The 21,159-nt window shown below is 31.8% G+C and overlaps 1 protein-coding gene across 1 annotated transcript in view; it reads left to right on the top strand.

Annotated features, from left to right (window-relative positions):
* Window positions 1-3,533: 3,533 nt before the first annotated feature.
* LOC123689306 overlaps window positions 3,534-21,159 on the top strand; it is a 29,794-nt gene continuing 12,168 nt past the window's right edge. Inside the window, exon 1 of the mRNA XM_045628768.1 lies at window positions 3,534-3,616. The gene's annotated coding sequence lies outside the window, so the exon portion shown is untranslated. The remainder of the gene's footprint in view (window positions 3,617-21,159) is intronic.

The raw sequence follows: 21,159 nt of genomic DNA, 5'->3' as shown, positions 1-21,159 counted from the left end.
AAAGAGTAATCTGTGCCGAGTTAACATTGAATTAGTCACATTTGTGAACGTCATACTAGAAAAGAACTGGTACAGTGTACATGTCGCCCTCGTCGTCATGGAATATCTTTACTTGGCAGTTCTGTAACTGAACTTCGCACTTAACAACTAGCATCGGTCTGAGTTCAAACCTATTACCTAAGTCACAAAATATATCCAATATTTTGTTTGTTATTATTATTTTTTAAATTTTATATGAAGATATGTATTAATTTAATTTTAGGATATATAATCTAAATATTCTATCTCATAAATGATTAATAATACATATAGCATAATTAAATTTTGTAAGGAAATAAATAAATGTGGAAAAGAATAAAAAAGTAAATCTTAATATATATATTTCTTGTGTGCGTGTGTATGTGACTGAACTCCTCCTAAACGACTGGACCGATTTAGACGAAATTTTTTGTGTGTGTTCAAGGAGATCGGGGAATGATTTAGATTCACAATTTTGTCCGCTGGACAATGTTTTTTTAATTAATTTTCAATTTATTAGTTGTTGTTGATTTTGGAATGTTTTACATTGGATCCGACAGACGGCGCTACCATCGCAGTGTCAAATTTTAAATAATATTCGAATTTTAATTTTAGTCTGTCCCGAAATTTAAAAAAAGTTTTGTTATCATTGTGTTATATCGTGTGTGACCATGTGCTGGATCGTTAGATATTGTCATAACATTTGAATAATAATTTTCATCAAAATGGCTTATTAAAAATTGAAATTTTGAAATTAAAGACGTGTAGACAGGACAACGTCTGTCGGATCCGCTAGTATTATATATAGATATAGGTAGGAAATGACATTTCAAAATATGGACTAGATAAAAGAAATGGAAATGAAGAATGAATGAAGAAACCTTATGGAATCTATATACGAATGATAATAGAAAGTGAAAACGTTTGAGACTAATTTTAAGTTATATATAGTGTAGTAGTTAACTGAGGTACGTAGCGGATTATACACTATTAAAATAATGTGTATTTATTTGGAAACAAAACAGATACATCTAAACATAAAAAAGTAAAAAATAAAACATGAAATAAACTCATTGGATTTATCCACAAAATTTTCATTAAAAATAATATGATACAGAGCAAAGCAAGGCAAAAAAATATTACTAGACAAAATTTATAAATCCGGACAACGATAAACACACCTAAAATTAAGAAGAGGGATACACGGATTAGGACATTAATAGTTGTTTTAAATTAATTTTAAATGAAGCAGTAGAGGAGTGCGAAGGAGAGTATACTTCACTAGCAGAGTCTATCGTGACTTATTATATCTATTCTTGGGGTGGTGTTCGAAAGACGCATCTTATCAAAGGAATAAGACCACAACATACCTTACTCAAAGTTTATTAAATTTAAACCTCTAAATCAGACAACTGTGTAGACATCAAATATAATCATCTATCAACATTTAAATTAATTTTTGATATGCCATCGCAAATTGACGGTCACATTGTTAAGTGTCTATCTCTGGTAATTCTTTTTATTTTTTTGTGCTGAACAAAAATATCTTGTTTCTTATTATTTAACTTGTATATATTTTATATGTTTTTTTTAAATTTATTTTTGTATAATTTATGTTTACATTAATTGTCATCCATTTTAGATATGATAGTTTGTAACATATACCGTACATTTAGTACTATGTATGACGTGGTAAACTTTAATAAATAAATAAGGCATAATAAAAACTAAATACAGATATTTACAAATTTGCAATGTTAATAAGCTGAATAAAATCCGGAATATACTTAAAATCCCTTTAATATCTATGAATGTAAAATAAAACTTGTTGGGTATTATAAAAAATGAACTTGAATATTTAATTTAAAGATTGTTCAAAATTTAATTTAAATAGAAAATCTTACACTAAATATTAGTTTCAATAATTACATAAATGACGCCACCAAATTCATGTCCCGTAATCAAGTTTCTCATTCACAAGACTTATTTTTTTTTGTATAAGTTTATATTTACTACGGGTAATGCAACAGCTTATTTTACCTTCTACCTTCATTCATTTCATAAATAATAATTATTTATAATATTTTCTTTTTATTTGTTAAATGAGGTAATTGGAAATCTATTCATATCAGACATACCGGGGATTTGGTATTTCAAAGTATAAAACGAAAAAAACCCTTATATTACTTATTCGTGCTTTAAAAGTAATTTTGACAGATTCGGAGTTCTCATGCACGGCTGATAAATCGTTTTGGAGTCAATAACCTCCTTTAATTTACGCTCAGACGATGTAAATTGACAATCTATTCCACCAAAACAATGTATGACTATTGTGGTTGAAAATGATACCGGACAATTTGATTAAATTGCGTGCTAGCTGATTAAAATCTTTGTCATGCGTATTTTCGTCCGAAAAAAAAAACTTTAAACTTTTGGGCTAAATTTAAACATAAGTTTTATTACCACGGTATATTCCAGGCAAGGCAAGGTCAATGTTAACACAGGATATTCTTTTAGTTTTTAACAAACATAAAATGATTTCTGTTAATTTTAAAAAAAGTTTTCAACTTGTTTTTACTAGTCGCAATTTAAAACATATTTATGCCGAAGTCTATTGTGGAGGCGGTATCCCCGGTTGCCTTCCCCAAGACTCGAGATAACTGTAGAAATTAGTAATATGGACCGGCTCTTCGACAATGTTTCCTTTTTAGTAAAACTCATTACCAAAGAGATAACATTGATTATTAATTTATTTCTCTTTGAAAACATAACTTTAACAAACCAGATGCAACGAGTACAGTTTTTTTTTGCTAGTGTAAAGATAATAAGTGAACAATATATATACGATAAATGAATTCTACTATCATTAATTAATGTATTTACACATACAGCTAATATATAGGTATACATATATATTTGAAATACGCTACTGTCTTTACAATACAGCTACGGTCTGTAATTGTCAAAATTAATATTTATGAATACATTAAAGTAGGTACAACTGAAAATAAAGCTGTGCTTATTTAGTTTCACTTTTATTTGAACGTTACGAAACGAGAAAGTAAGTTCTTCTTATGTCTAATTTAGGTAAGTTTTGCAACAAATTAAAAAGCCTAATTCAAAGTTTCTAATAATACCTTGATTTCGCCCGACTGCATGTCACCGGGGACGTTACACCTACGCCGTTTTTCCTGAAAAAGTGTCAGGAAAATGATGCGTGTGTTTCTATTTTCTTTTACAGTATTTAAGATGAAAATGAATATTGAATATGGGGCGGGGCTCACATGATGTTTAGTAGTATGCATTTTAGATGGTTTGGTGGTATGTATTATAGATGTTTTTTCTCGACAAATCTAGATGTATTAAAATTTATTTGTATCTACTTGGAATTGGAAAACCTTTGTATTCCATTACAGTTCTCGTTTTAATCGAATAGGTTTAACCCAACTTCGCAATGTACAAACTATTATATACCAACTAACTTTTACCTTGCACTAATCTAGATCGAGATAACAATGGTATCCCGCAGTCGTTGTGTGTTACCGCTGCGTACCGGTCGACTCAGTGTGAATGTTTAGTTCAGTTCAGGGCAACCGAGGTCAGTGCACGTTTAAATTCGCCATTTACTAACTTTCAATCAAAGTTTACAAAGTTTAAAGCTTGAACATGTGAACATAATGAATGTTTAAACTTACTACAAGTAAAAGCAAATTGTAAATACAAGTCGTTAATGGTTCTTGTTTGTTCTAAAGGTTTAAGTGGAAGCTTTCCTTCATATATATATGACAGTTATTCTTGTAACTGGCACAATGACAGCTTTCCAGTAATTTTATTACTAAGCGTCATACCTTTAAAATCCTTAGATTGACATTTATACATTATTCCTTCTAAAGAATCTATTCTTATTCTAGACCTTATTTTGGACAAAGAAGTTATTATTTCCGCGTTAAGTTCACTAAATAAACACAGTCAGGTATTAGTACTATTATTGTATACTTGTAAAACTAATCGTTTTAATTACACCTAAAAAAAGGTTGAAAGTCATAAGAAATAGAATTCATAAGAAATTCGGCATGTTGATGTAAATTATAGGCAGTTAGTATCTTAACCTGAAACGAGAAATCCAGGGTTGCATTCCTGACATCCTCCAAATTTTAGCAGATTTTACAATAGAAATAGCATAGGCTAGCTCATTAAACTTATGAACTATATTATTGAACCCATTTTAATAAAACATAAGCTAACACCTATGTTAGAATGATTTAAAACAAAATCTTGATTTACAAAAATAAAATAAAAAGTGTTTGTTCATTTTAAGTACATAAGCATTACAATGTGTAAAATGTGGGAACCTTTTCGACAAAAAACCTGACTATATATGACTAATATATGACTTTATCCTCCAAGAAATTTGTAGATATAATAAAATTAGCACACGTGCTCATAAGTCATTTTAAAAACCTTGTTACGTTAATTTATTCGCTATTATGTTTATTTTCTTTATTCCTATATGTTAACAGTGTATATTCAAAGGAAATAATGATCAACATTAAATTAAGAGGCACCGATTTGGGATTTGCTGTAAAGGTCATACAAAAAGTAATTAAAAGAAATAGGTAGTGTTTTATCATCCGAGTTACCAATACCATTTACGTAAGCTATTTAATACCTCCGACGACTACATAGTCGGGGAACTATCTAGAAAACATTTATAATAAAACAAAAAAACAGTGTATATTCACATGCATGGCGGACCCTTGTTCAAAGAACCTTCTTGTGAATTCTTTGTTGCGATATTTCGGGCAACTCGATCATGAGGAAGTTGCATAGATGGTTATAGCTGTGCCTTCTTAAGTTTTCGTGTTATTTTGACACATGTATATCCTTTCATAAGTATCTGATTGTTCTCCTTGTGTGCGCGCAAAATTCTCAAATATTATTCAATTCCAACACATACAGATCAAAATGATAACCTTCTTTTGTCAAGTTGGTTAAATATTAGTTCAAACATCGTCTCTGACGTAAATATTTCATATCTTAAACGATGTACCTTATCATAACAGATACTTCATTGTAAGCGTATATCAAATAAATTACCGTCTCAATATTAAAAAGAGTGTATTTTAAACATATCACACGGTGATAATAAATTGATAAAATTAATTTCTCTTTCAAGTGAACCGGTCGGTATGTACTTTTATTAACTATTAATATTTTTTTTATTATAAATAATTTTTGACTGAAATGTCTAAAGTCCCGTAAACCTGGAACGTTTACGTTAATTTAGTTGGCATTTTTATTTATTGAGTAAAAGTAACAACCATAATCTTCTGAGTCTTCTGAAATAAATGATATTCAAGTTGTAAAAAGTGATAACATAGATTATTTATATTATTTTTGATCTCATTGTAATATATACAATGTTTTATATAACACAATGCATAAATGTGTAAGTATTAATACAGATATATACTCATGATAATAATTCAAACAGGTAAACTAAAAAGAAAGATAAAACATTTCTTAACACTTATATACTTTAATGAAAAAAAAAAACAACCAAAGATGAGTTCCCTCTTTCCCAGTGTAATTTGGCCGTGTTCTACGCTCGCTGTAGACACTCAACCCGTCTTGTGACACTAATTTTACATTCAACGATAATATAACCTAGTATAAAAAGGCTAGTAATAAATTAGAAAAAAAAACACGAGCACCCACACATGCCTCCTCGCGCGCTGCAGCCCCCACCAAGGGCAATATTGCCCGCCCCCGTACCGCCCTGTATCAGCAGGGTGCAAACCGATACACCACCCGAAGGGGGCATATGCCCCGAACGAGCTTAGGCGTCTCCAACGCGAGGGAGGGTGTTACAAGAACCACGACGAGTATAAAAAAACACTTTAACTCTGCATGACAGGGTTAGAATATTAACTAAGTAACAGTTAAAATAATTAAGGAAGCGGCCATGCAAAAAACGCACTCGTAAATGTAAAATAGATTGATGTCATGTAGGGAAGTAATTTTTTGCGTGTCTGCGGAATTGTCGATTCTTTTACTTCCGAGTTATTTTAAGTAATTGTCATTGTTTCATTTATTCTAAAAAACACTCTTAATATAGATATGGAACGTTGGCGCTTTTATGAGCTTAGATATTCATATTTTTAACAAACTAAAAATCCGCAGCAGGAGGTCAAATTGGCGAGAATTATTTAAATAAAATACAATTTTTTTAAATTAAAAATGGTCCATATACGTCTGTGTTAACATTCTCATAATAAATCAGTATGTATAAAAAATATAATTATCAATGATCTCATTTAGTCTGGAATTAAAAATGGTTGCCCATAATTACGTTGTAGTAAAAAGCATCAATCACGTCGTTTGCACGGTACATACTTAATATTTTTATAAGAAATAATTATATAAACATGGACATTAAGACGCCTTATTAATCAAAAGTTGGCAAGACTTTTACGTGTTACAGAAATGCATATTTAAAGTCACACGGCAAGATTTCATTTAATTATGTGTATTATAAACGCGCCTTAAATAGAATTCTTTAGAATGCATGTATTTACTAAGATATCATGCTATAGGCTGAGTTCTTTTGTATGCAAAAAAATATTATGAAATAAAGTTGAGTACCTACAGTATGAAGAATGGCACGTTATTAACTGTGCGCACAGCTGAATCTTACCCACATACTGTTTTTCTTAAGAGCAATGACCGTTACTTGTTAAAGCGAGTATCAACACTATATAAGGCACGGTTATTGTATATAAGCTATGGGCTTCAACTAAATGTTTATTCGCAAGGGAATGTCATGCTTCTGATATACGATTACATCATATTTGCCATTGTACCTAGTCGAAATTTATTGTATGGTAGTCAATAAAGTAGTGACCGGTGCAGTATTGCGAAATTATTTAAATCGATACAACAATTAGTTTGTTGTTTTAATCTTTTCTTTTGTAGAAATCTATTTTTTTATTTTATACTAGTCTTGCTTTTTTATGGCCCCTTTTAGGGTAAAAGCCTCTCTATATTTTTCAATTTCTCTTTGTCTTGAGCAACATTAATCCAGTTCTATTACGTCATCTGTCCATCTTTTCTTTTGTCGTTCTTTAGAGTAGGTCCAGTCTATTTTATCATTTCCTATCTTTTATCACGCGGTTTAGTAACATGACCTGCCTATTACCATTTGAGCCCTAGAGTAATGTAAAAAAAAGTTGATACGGTATATAAATGTAATCTTTATTAAACAGACTTGTCTTCAAACTTACTTCGTGCCTTATAACTTTAAGCATTACTCTAACACGAAGAAGTTCCTTACGAAGATGGTATCAAATAGTCACTTCTTCCGTATAACCTTCCGTGTGTGTGTCCTTATTTAGCTTAAAAGCTTATCCAAAACACAAACGCCAGATAGAATTAAAAAAAAAAAACACCAGAAGGATACCAAAACGAACCAGAAAGAAAACTACACTTATAATATTCTAATAAAATATGGACTGTAATTACTTTTTATTATTCTCTATTCGAAAATAGAAGTATTTACGCACGTAATACTTAACACTTAAAACGCTTAAAGAGCAGAAATGGCGGCGTATCATAAGATATACAAATATTTCCCACAGTTTGTATTCGCCTTAAGTGATACCGTTAATTTGTTCAATCAGTCAGTAAACATTAGAGGCATTTTTTACTAACTTGTATTACGTTATTACAATGTTATTTATCATAATAATATGTTACAGATACTCGAATATATGTTTTTAATATCCTCTTAAAATAAAAGAAACAAGGCAGGATCGCTATAACCTTTTTTGTCTGGGCCTTAGATTTCTGTATCTGTTTCATAATCATTTCCCAATCTAACAGGCAAGTGGGTGATCAGCCTCATGTGCCTGACACACGCTGACTTTATGTGTCTAAAGCAAGCCGGTTTTCATACGATGTTATCCTTCACCCTTCGAGCGAATGTTAAATGCGCACATAATCAGAAACTTTGGTGCACAGACAGGGATTTAACCTACGACTCAAGGATGAGAGTCGCACGCTGAAGCCGGCTAACACTGCTTCTAAAAATATCCTCTTTAAAAATACATTATCTAGTAAATGCAGTAGATTGGGGATATTCACAGATGCGCAGATACCACAGGCTTTCCATCATCACATCTGTCCTTTCAGAAGGACGCGTTTTGTTATATATCCAGGAGCATTTTGATAAACGAGCTAGGTCCGGATATTCCCTCACACTTTGGAATCAATATTTCTTTAGTGTTGTTATTTCTTCGAGTGTGTTATGTTTGTCTGTAAGTGCTTGTAACATTAATATTTTATTTTCCTTCAGTACCAATGTATCAGTATGCAGAGCATTGGCAAGCTTTCGCAAATAAATATATAAATATACCCTTGCCTATTCCACCTTCATTGTATTCACTATTCAGTAGCAAAACCAATCAAATTAAACATCGGTCAAAGCCAAAAATAATTTATTCATATAGGTAACACAATCTACAGTTATGAACGTCAAAACACAAATATACATTAAATGCTTCTAATTTTATATTTACTGCCAGTTCTCAAATCAAGGGCATATAATGGAACAGAAAAGGCAAAAACTCTCCACTCATTTTAATCGCCAAGTTTTTTTTTATAGTAATATAAATTAAAAACAAAGATAGGTCTCAGATTATCAAAGATTCATTATCAGCAGGAGTCATGGTGAAATAGGCGCACACTAATATTTTCGTGGGTTACACGCAAACATTATTTTTTTTAAGATAATTCATTAGTGCATCATAATTTGTACTGTGACGCGACAATTGTAAGAATGCAGTGACCTCAGAGGCAGTTAAATTTAGACTAGTGTGATTTCCTGCACTTCAAGCACTTGTTACAATTGGATCAGACGTCAATTGTTAAACTGGCCCATTACACTTATATGTCTGATCGTAGTAATTCAAACATCTCTTTATGTTTGAATTCTGTCATTGCCCACCTGTAGAACAATGTATAAATGTTGAACGAGTGTATAAATGTTGGAAATTTTATAGGAATATTATAAACTGTTCGTGTGATGTTGACTCTTTGTCATCTGAGTACTCTAAAACATATTGAAAAATCATTGTCATTTTAGGTCGGGGCCTCAGATTTTTGTATCATGATAATTAGTCAATCTAATAAGCAAGTAGGTCATTAGCCTCATGTGCCTGACACACACCGTCGACTTTTTGGATCTAAGGCAAGCTTAAGGTTTCCTATCAATGTTTTCCTTCACCGTTCGAGCGAATGTTAAATGCGCTCACAGGAAGAAAATCTATCGGTGCACAGCCGTGGATGGATAAGAGACGCACGCTTGACCACTAGGCTAAAATTTTGATTTTTAGTATTCAGTTTAATTATATTACATATATTACTGATATAAATGTTATATTATAAGTTTACTGCCCATAATGATCCTCAACTAAATGATTTACTTTATTGTATCTTTGTACCAGTAAGACTGGATTAAAACAAAAATATTTGTGTCAATCCAGTATCTCTATTGTTTCCCTGGCTAAGCAAATATAAGCAAATACGCAAGTAATGATATGATTGAACTGAAATAAAAATAAACAAACCATACGTAATTGTTTAGATAGCAGATACATCACTTGTGTCATATCGTTTTCATCAATCAGATCATTTGTCAGCAACAAGTAATTTGATATTGTTATCTTCTGAGGGGTTTTCAAAATTTCCTTCAAATTTCTCAAGATTATTGTCAAGCGCTATCTTTCAGACATAACGATGCTATAATAACATACTAAACTTAGGATGTGAGCATGTGTGTGGTCTAGTGGCATCGTGAGACTCTCGATCCTCAGATGGCGCTGTCGAATCTCGGTTGTGGACCAATGTAATTCTCTAGCGCATATAACACTCGTTTATTTTGTGATGAAACCAGTATGCATTATTAGATCAAGAATCAACAGCTTTTGTCGGAAATAAAATCTACTGGTCCATTAAGAAAAAAATTACTAATGATACAGTAATTGTACTACTGAAGTATTTCCGAACCAATTCGACTTAGGGTCCTTCAAGAAAATAGCGTACCAATTCTTAAAAGGCCGGCAATGCACTCGCGATCCCTCTGGCGTTGAAAGTGTCCATGGGCGGCTGTATCACTTAACATCAGGTGAGTATCCTGCCCGTTTGCACCCTGTTCTATAAAAAAATCTGAATCATTTACCTACTGGAACTACAATGGTTATATATCGTGTATTCGACTTATATATTATGTTATTAGATGAATCCACGTAATGGCTTTTTAACAATCAAAGTATTACAATATATAAGACATACCTATATGAAATGTATTTAGTACAAAATTGTACCTAAAGTATGGGTTACCTTTATAGGGTCAACACTAACTAAAACATTTATTTTAGATTCATAATTTAAATAAAAATACGACGATAGGCAGAAAAGTTAAGCTTGTTTATATAAAGTAATATATTTTACAATCGTATGCTATCTCGTCACAACACTGATTAACAATTTATGACTATTCAATTTATATAGATCTCCATAATATGTACATGATAACATATATAGATATATATATAACTTAATTGCATATAAAATTGTAGTCCAATGAGTGTTCTTTACCCACGTGAGGCCCACACCCTACAAATTTGACCGTTCATTGGCCTCGAAATGTACTCGTTGTTTTTTTATAATATTTTAAAAATTTACTATTTTCTCCTAACATTGAAGTTTCTTAAGTGAACAATTTATTTTATTATATAAAACGGTATGGGGTTAAAGTATTACGTAAGCGCTATATGGAAGTGGTCTTTTCTTATTTGGTGATTACGTCAACAGTAATAAATGTTTATACATATTACCACACATTGTCTATGCTTGAAAACGAAATGCATTTTCGAGGACTCCTACAAGGGAGAGGGGGGGGGGGGCAGTAGATCTGCTTACGTAATACTTGAACGGCCTCCATTACTTTGAAGGGGCATAAGACTTATGGAATTACTAAGGTGAGGGAAATAAGGTTGGGTGACACTGTGGTGATATAATAAAGGATACCGGTTGATTCTGCAGCTATCTGTATATAGTTGAAAAAAAACCGCAAATAAATGTTGAGATACAACGATAGTTTGCTTATATACCGCAATTATCTGTAATTCAATTTTGATTAATAAATTTGCTGATGTAATTGATTATCGTAAACAGGAAATATAAAACTTATTTTTTTAAGGTTTAAAGGTGTTTTTTTTGTATAATAATTACAAATTATATAATCTTGTTCTCATATATTGTATATATAAACTATATGCTGAATTGTTGAGGCGATGAACTCTTAATTAAAAGAGGCACTACTGTCGGTTCGTCCAGGCTTCGAAAATCCTGATCATGAAAGAATTTTTGAACTCGGTCCAATAGTTTTGAGTTTATTCTTAACAAACAAGATATCTTTAGCCTATTATAGAACATAAACAATGCTAATACCTATGTACAGAAACTTAGTTTTGAATTACTGTATAATCTGTAACCTAACAATTTAAATTTGCACTACAATAAAATTCTTGTGTTATCCAACCGTCGTGACTGATAAAAATCTTTACAATATGTACCGTGTTAGTGGCTATACTATACTATTTTTGGATTTATTGGGTGTTAACGTGTTATTTGAGTGATAGTCTCTAGGAATGCATTTATGTGACAAATAATAGGTTCGCGAAAATATTTTACTAAGGTTTCTGAATTTTAACGAATTAGCCAAAAATTTATTTTTTAAAGTTAAATCGCTGCCGTTTGAGGTCTTCCCGAAGAGAGATTTATATTTAGATTAACATTTCTTCTACTGTGTCCTATACGCCTGCAACGCAACCACTCCTGGTTTAGATTTTCTAAATAGTCGTTGAATTTTTCTTTTAAATTTTGTATGGTTATGTATCCGACTATATTGTCTTCGGGGATATGGATAAAGATTTCTGAAACGACTCTTAGAAACAATAAAATTCCTTATAAAAAAGCAACTTCATAATTTAATAGATTTGTGTTTAATAAGTTTTATTTAGACACTCTAACATAATTGTTAAAATAATTTCTAATAAAGCGCAATCTAACATAAATTTCAATGTTATAATTTTTTTCTAATAAAGCGTTACATTTAGTGAGAATATCTTACCCAACTAGAGAAAATATTTACGTCACGCGTGTTACGAAATTTTGTATTTCATTCAATTTTAATTTCACGCGAATTCCCAGGAAAAATAGTACAATATGACGACTTTCTAAAGTAATGATAGCATCATGAGATCATGTTATTCCGCATTGAGAAGCCGACCTTATTTTTTACTCGGAAGGCATGTGGGTTACATCGAAAAGATTTATTGCATGCAGTCTTTATTTTAAATGTCTTCTGAGATTAAAAGTTATTAAACCTTGAACCGTCGTAAGTTAGGCGTTCCAACACCTAAGTAACGACGTACCAGTGTACTATTCCATCGAGAAATTAACCCATTATAGTGAAGAAAATCATCGTTAAAAACCGTGATGTCTTCAGTAATAGTTAACAGTTTAAGTTAGTAAAACAAGTTCATCTAAGATCCAATTGAAACCAAAAATGTTCATAAAAAATCCACTAAATCTTTTATTAGACTGCAAGTGTCCAAAAAATCTTTGCAAAGTCATTGTATTATACATTTGTTTATAGAAGAGTTACGTTGTTACATAATATGATAAATTTTACGATTTCAATATTATCGGCTTCGTTGTAAACCTCTATGTACTTAATTGTAATAAAACATTCATTTGAAACAATTTTTAACATTTACGCACGCGAAGTTTGAGCCGTTTTTATTAAATTTAAATTTAATTGAGATTGATATAAAAAATGCGATAATTATTTAGAAAATATATCTCTTGAACAACCACCATTTGTTTTTTTAGCTTACTAGTATTATTGACAATTCATATGTCAATAATATTGTCATTTTATTATTATTATTATTTTTATAGAAGTGAGGGCAAACGGGCAGGAGGCTCACCTGATGTTAGCTATAATGCCGCCGCCCATGGACACTCTCAATGTCAGAGGGTTAGCGAGTGCGTCGCCGGCCTTTTAATGTTTAAACGTTTCATGCATTTTGAACGAGATAGGTATTAATGACGTACTTACTATGAGTCAATTAAATTATGTTCTCACATCATATCTTAAGTTGTTTACATAATTGTTTCCATATATTTTTTGTTACAAAATTTTACTCAAAATACAGCCAGAATTGGGGGACTACGAGTTTCTAGATTTTAGTTTTAGGACAATTTTCATTTATAAGGAAAATATATATCAAATCATAGTAAATTTATTTTATTATTATCGCTGATATTGGTTGTATAAATTAATTAAATTGTATTGTTTCAATGTTATTACTAAAGTGTTTTTTATCTTTTTGTCACATTCGCGCAGTGATAAGAGGAGGTGTAACTTATAGCTTTGCCTTTAAAAGCAACATATTTAACGTAAACAACAAAATAATTTATTTTAATTTTTTATATCATTGACCAATTACGAATAAATCTCATGTTGACGCGAAAACTCGGCTAAGGTTAGAGGAAATGGGGAAATAAATATTTTATCGTAAACTATTTCGTTATATTTTTAATTAATGCTTTTCCTATTAATTATGAACCGCCAATCTATTGTTCAATCTATGTTTGAAGTTTTAATATTGATAAGGCTTCCGTTGTTTTCATAATACAGGAAATCACGATAAAATTGAAATACATATAAAAACTTTTGTATTGTTCGTTTTAGTTCTGAACAGTAATTTAAATGTATGGTTTTGCCATCAGCCTCTCGATTATGTTATCCCGGATTGATACTTAAATATATTATTTATTTCATTTCACACAGAGTGTCTTTTAAATAGGCTTAGCTCGGCAACATATGCAATAAAGAAAATACGTCAGTTTACTCATCAAGACACGGCTAAAATTGTGCATCATAGGTACTTTCACAGCGTCATGACTTACGGTATTTTACTGAGGGATGTTGCTGCTGAGATTCAATCCATATTTGTGCTGTTAAGGCTATTTGTTGCGTTTCTCCAAGGGAGTCGGTACGGAGTAAGTTTAAGCAATTAAATATTATGACACTATCTGTCAATATATTCTTGGAGCGTTTTTATCTTTGTAAGTACAAAAAAATAAAAACGAGCTTAAAACAAATGGTGACCTTCATCAATATAATACTCGAAACAGAACTAATTGAAGCGTACGAGCAACCAGGCTCCAGAAGATAAACGACTCAATATGGAAATTATATTCGTTTTTACAAACAACTCCCAAGCTCAATTAGAGTTTTATCACTGAATAAATTCAAAGTGGTCGTTAAATGTAATTCAATAAATATTCTGATTTGCTCCAGTTAAAATAATTTGTACAACTCAGTACAGTAACAGTTGGACTCAAAACTTAGTGATTAAAAATAGTGGCGGATAGTTTCTTGAGAGTTCTTCTTGGCCGCTCTACGCCCTTGACTTGCGAACTGGTAGTGAATGTTAATTAAGAATCAATTTAATATCTTTACTGTTGGAGTTTATAAGTATACTTGTTTACCTATATGAATAAAGTTTTTTTAGTATTTTGAGTTTGAACTCGGCTTGGGTATAATCTCACAAGGCAATGGAGGTAGACATATTATGTCTATGAATAAATACTATAGAAATTACTAATGAAATAGCATTCTGTGCTCGACATCTGTTCAGAGATTAAGACTCCGGACTTAGCAAGCAATGACTCCTATATAAAAATCGTGAAGGTTTAAACATGATTTTTTCCTTCACAGTATTAAGCTTATAGAAAGAAAGAGCTCGCACGCTAACCTCTCTTTGTTTTATATTATTCAAAATTTTGACAAGACTTCGACAACCGACAATTATTTTACACACAAAGAAATTTTGTTTACTCCAGCATTCACTTTGCCAGTGCCCAGTGATGGTTTTCCTTGGTAAAATTAACATCTATTCAAGATAAATCTTGTTCGTTCGCGCATATATTACCAAAGTTAGAAACCGTATCATTTTCATGTTTTGTTAGTAATTGGTGCGCATCGTGATATATTGTGAAAGTATATGTTAATGTCGCTTAGTAGTTACTTGTTTTATATTTTAAATTAATCATAGGTAAACAAGTTAATGAACAAGAGGAAGTGTTATTAAAAATATCGAGGAAAGAGATAATAGCGTTTTAGACGTTTTATATCTTTTCCAGCTATAAATAACAAATTTCTAAAGGCTATACATAATATGACAACCAAGTGAAACATTTTCTATTTCGAAAGAGACAAAAGACATCTTATGTTTCGAAATTAGTTTTTATTTCACAAGTTTTTTAGTATTTATTACCTTGGTACTATTTTTATTGGTAAATTCAATTGTCAATATTAATATTTTTCTTTACTTTTTATTTGTGTTTCCCATCGTTCAAACCTTCTCTGGCCTTTCACAAATAATTCAACACATTGGTGTTGTATTATTATGTATGGCTAATATTGATTAGCCAAATCGGTCCAGCCGTTCTCGAGTTTTAGCGAGACTAACGAACAGCAATTCATTTTTATATATAGAGATAATAATAATAAATAGCTTAGCTCGTAGTACATTCAGATCGATTATTAAAAACCGTACAATTAGCCATACAGGCATGCCACTATTATATAAATTATCATTTCATTATAATAAGAAAACTTAAATTATTTTTAATTGTTGTCCACGCTATAAATGCACATTAAAATCAATATAAATTAAAAGTTGGACTTTAAAAGCTCCTTACAATATTAATTATATAAAGATTAATTTGTAAAATTATGCCAATTTTACTTATATTAAATATATAAATTTTAAATGACTGACATTTTAACCTAAGCTAAGAAAAACTACTACTTCAGCTAACTTACTAACTTCAGCTCATTATTTGTACAATATTGACATATTTAATCATTAGTTATTATTATAATATATTTATTGATAAAATATGTATGAATGTAAATGTGAAGCTGTTATATATATTTAATTCATTAAATAACTGGTGACATTTAAATATTATTACATCTTAGATACCCTTGATGACACAAAGCCTAAGGCGAAACATCGACATCATTGTAAAGTTCATACAAATTTCCGCAAAAAAACAACATTTGTCGATCTTTTGTGATCGTTGGATTTCGGGTGGAGGAAAAGGCTCCAAGAAGCTTTGTGTGCTCAGCAAGGCAAGTCGATACTTACGCGTTATCACTTGCAAATTCGGCTCCACATGGTTTACTGTTCTCACCTCTCACATGTTTTACGTGGACATAAAACTGCATAGTTTATCTTGGACCTTTAGGGTTCCAGTTTCTAAATGGCTGGTTACGCAATCGCGTGCCCACTGAACATCAGGTGGGCCTCCTGCCCGTTTGACGGAGTCTCCTCTTCTATAAACAAAGCCTTACTTCTGTAAGTGTGTTTTAATGTAAATGACTATAATTAGATAATGGTACATTCTTAAACTTTCCGTATTTTCACTCATCAGGTCTCTACCGCAAATGCAATATGCAATTTTAGTACAATTACAGAATGTAGATATACCACAAGTTGTACTTGGTACGTTACCTCTCGGTGAACCACTGACACGAATCTCAAATTACAAACAATATGATTGTGTTTCTGTAACTGTACTTTTGAAATTCGAATGGACGATTTGAAATTACTTCGGGTATCTGTACTTTGTGTTTGACTGTACTTGAAATTTGGTAGGGTTACATACTTTAAGGTAGTATTCGTATTCGTCAATGTGATGTCAGTCTAACATCAGACCCGAGCTTTCCAGATTGAGAATAAAGTAAGCCTTTATTGCTTTATTTAGTCAAGAGTATTTTTTTCCATTCCTTTGCATTATTTACTTTTTTCGGTCAAGGTCTGTTTTTTATCTCTTTTCTACGCGTTTCTTTATTATAATCGCTCGCGAGTGCGCTGCCGGCGTTACAGAATTGGTACGCTCTTTTCTTGAAGGACCCTAATTAGAATTGATTTTGGCTCCCATATTTAATAATTGACAAGAACGATTCCAAATCTTTTTACTTCTTAAATAATATAACAAAATATACAGCACACACATAGTTAATTAACATATTCATTCACATTATTTCCTATTGTTAATAAAAATGTGCTAATCAAGAGACGGTACACAAATGACATATATATTCATGATTTTATTACGCGTGCGTCAAATCCCCTAAAAGGCGTAATTAGCGCTTTATTAGATTTTTTAGTATTATAAATATTGGTAAGGCCGACCCCGATTCGTCACGGTACGCGTTATCACTAAGTTAGCCTTATCGGGCTGTATCTAGGCCGACCGCTCTCACTTTTTTTAGCATACCTTTGAGATCTATGTTAGACAATTTTCTTTTATATGCACCGTTTACAATACATAATTTTAGCCAATGGTGCCTTTTACGTTTCGTGATCGTTTGTTTTTCTAAAAGGCAAGTATATGATCGGCCTTCTATGCCTGACGCACGCAATCGACGTTTTTGGTATTATGATATTTCGCCTCGATATATTCATAATCACTAAAAACCGTATATACATAAAATATGATTAAAAGATATGTATTTAATAACAGACTTACTGTTTAGCTTAATAAGTAGGAATGAAGTTTAAAGAAAAACTCTAATAAACGGTTGTGTTTTAAGGTCATATTTTCAGCTAGCTTCAAATCCGTGCCAAACTATTTAGCAAGATTAGAAATATTTTAATATAATTTATAACTAATGAATATCATAATTTTGGGACATGACTTAGGACTTGGGGATTGGGACAATGCTACAACTTAACTTGTAGTATTTCCAGTCAGAAACTGTCCTAGATTTTTTTCTATTTAAAGTTGGTTTCGCATAGAACTTAATTGTCCTTAGTTGATTTTTACACATTAATACTAAGTTAATAGTGGTCTAGATAATATTCTGAACGAATTAAATGGCTGCTTATCCCATAAAAAGGCTAAAAAAGGGAATATGATAAAATACAAAAAAAAATTCCTTTGTTTTTTATAAACATTTATTAAGAAAAAAACAATAAATGTACACACAATGGACTAGGTCTCCAGTTAATATTTATTATTTGGGCTGCAACCAAAGAGTACGATTTAGCCAATTTATTCTACACACATGTTAAGAATTAGGCGGTGGTGATGCCCTTAGAGACAAGGCTGCGTTTGACGTCATTTAATACTGAGGACACGTGGATGTGTTGAGCAAATAAATGTGCAGGCTTACCCCATAACACCAACTGCGATTCCAATAATAAATTAAAGTACGCAATTGCAAGTTCACTGAAACTGCTATTTAAGCCTATGCCGTAAGTTACTTAGTGAGATATTGAAATTTGTATATTTCATAATAATCAAATTTAACCTATGTGTCCGATAATAATTGCTGGGCAGACCTTATTTTTTTTCTTATAATAAATAAAGATTATTATTATGATTTCATACGTCGTCGTTGACCTAACAGTGTTTCTAATGCAGTACAATCGCTTTGAAATTTTTTTTAACCTGTCATATGGTAGACAATTATCGGGTCCTTACCAACCAGAGACGAGTACGTTCCAACCAATACATATAGCCCTCTAACATCAGACATGTCTAGGACGGAAGCGATGATTGAATGATAGACATGACGTTTGATGACGATTTCACAAAGAACATCACATCCTTTCCAGGATACGACTGTGTGGATGCGTAATTAGCCATCGCTGCAACCAATGAAGAGACATTTCAATTGAATACTCGCACATTAATAAAATAGAACGGGACCTGCCATAAAGTACGGCAAAGAAAAGAGAGTACCAATTCTTAAAAGGCCGGCAACGCACTCGCGAGCATTCTGGCATTGAGAGTGTCCATGGGTGGCGGTATCACTTAACATCAGGTGAGCCTCCTGCCCGTTTGCCCCCTGTTCTATAAAAAAAAACTATTTGAAGAAAATCATATATTTTAATATAGGATACAATCACGGATTTATTACACTATTTACATAACTAGTTAGTTTCCTTATTTTAAATGTGTAGTCGCGTTAATGGTAGAATTAATCTTATTCAACGAAGATTGATTGGAACTGTCGACGACCAAGTCACATTCAGAGCGGATTGGTCAGATGAGTGGGGTCTCATCTACTGTATCTACCGATCAGGATATTCAGAGGAGTTGTACGGATACCTTTAGCTAAGGTTCATCATCGGACGTCGAGGCAGAATACAAATTTTCCGCGCCCTCTTTGAAACCAGCTACAAAGAACACACTTTCTAACTAATTCGACTTAGGGTGGCAATTACGAGCCTTCTAGCAATGTGAGTGTCCATGGGCATATCACTACCAGTTTGCCTTAACAAAAAATAATTACGAGATAATTTTTGTGCATTTTTTGTCACTTTTAATTAAATTACGTATATAAAGGTCAATATTGTATTAATGAAAGAACAGTTAATTTATCACTTTTAGTTATAATGAATGTTTAAAATTAATTATGATTTAACGTTGAATTTGTTCGACCAGGTGTTACAAGACTTTTTCATTGAGTTGCATTTGCGTCATTGATTCTATGTGAATGGCGAAGATAAAGGCCATCGGTATGTTCAAGACTGTATGAGTTTATCTTGTCTTTCGTAAAAAATAACGAAGACTTTATATACACACTAGCGGCCCGTCCCGGCTTCGCATGCGTGGATATTTATTTTTTAAACAGTTTGGCATAAAGACACTATAGATAGATAATTAAACACTGAAATACCAAAATAATAATAGTGTATTGCTGGATCCTTTTAAGTACGGGACTTGATGAAAACGGAATAAAGGACATCAACTGGTAATTTTTCAAAAGATTTATAAAATCCTTATTTTTTTTCTTGCAATTAAAATTAGCCTACATCAGTGATAATGTAGCATTCAAATTTTAAGGCCGTATTATAACACCAATTGCTGGGTTATTGTCTTGGGGTGAACTGCGGTGTGACAACTGACAAAATATATCGTGTAAATTTCAAAATCATGTTCGTAATAAATTGAATTCAAAGTGTCAAATTTTTTTTACTATTTGTATAGTGGATTACGCGTATAACGACGGTGATCCACTCAAATTTCGTCAGTATATTAAGGCGTTACAGTGGTTGACATGAAGCCACGTACATGAGTATAGATTATATTACTTTATTATTTAATATTTGTACATTTAAAAAATAACTCAGAATATCACTGTGAAAGTGTGTTAAACGAAATTTAACTCCGAAACGTAAATGCTTGCCTACCTACATAGCAAATGTAAACAAAAGATAAGAAATGTTTGTGAAATAAATACATCTTTGTCTGCGGTCGTACTATCTAAATGGGATTTCTAGGAATTTGTTAGAAATGTTTAATTAAAAAAAATGGCTACACCTGAACGCGACGTTATATCCAAAGTCGCTATAGCCAAGTGAATTTTGTATTAAAGTGTGCTTTAAATTCAAGGGACTTAGATTTAACGTCGTTATAGCCAAGTAGTCGCTACAACCAAGGTTCGTAATAAATGAAATCCACTGTATCTTTTTTATTGAATAGGGATTTATATTGTAACATAAAAAGGGGGCAGTTACTTCACCTGATGCTAAGTGATACCGTGCACATGGACACTTAATGCCAGAGGGTTCGCGAGAGCGTTGCCGGCCTTTCTGACCTGTGTGTACAACGTCTAGTACCTTTACTATAGCTTATATACTTAGGTTTTAGAAGCTAAAACGTATTCTACACTCAGCAGTGGTACAGGAACAAGCAAACAAAAGAAGCAAAATTGATGTTGATTACATTTCTTAAACAAGTAACAGTACTAGAGTTCAAATTTTTAACCGACTTCGAAGAACGTCATTTGAAAATTTGAACTTGAAATGAAACTTTCATTCATTTTCATTATCGTTCAATCTTAAACTTTTAGTAAACTAATTTATTTTAATAAATGGTCCAATCTCTTTAGGGTAGGCTTCACTTCTTCAAACCTGTTACTTTCTGTATTCTATATGAAATGTTTCAAGTTAATATAATGATATAACATAATTATCCTAT

Source organism: Pieris rapae, chromosome 6 (assembly GCF_905147795.1).
Source record: "Pieris rapae chromosome 6, ilPieRapa1.1, whole genome shotgun sequence".
Taxonomy (NCBI): domain Eukaryota; kingdom Metazoa; phylum Arthropoda; class Insecta; order Lepidoptera; family Pieridae; genus Pieris; species Pieris rapae.
The sequence above is the reverse complement of the archived record's forward strand: the minus strand, read 5'-3'. Positions and strand labels throughout refer to the sequence as shown.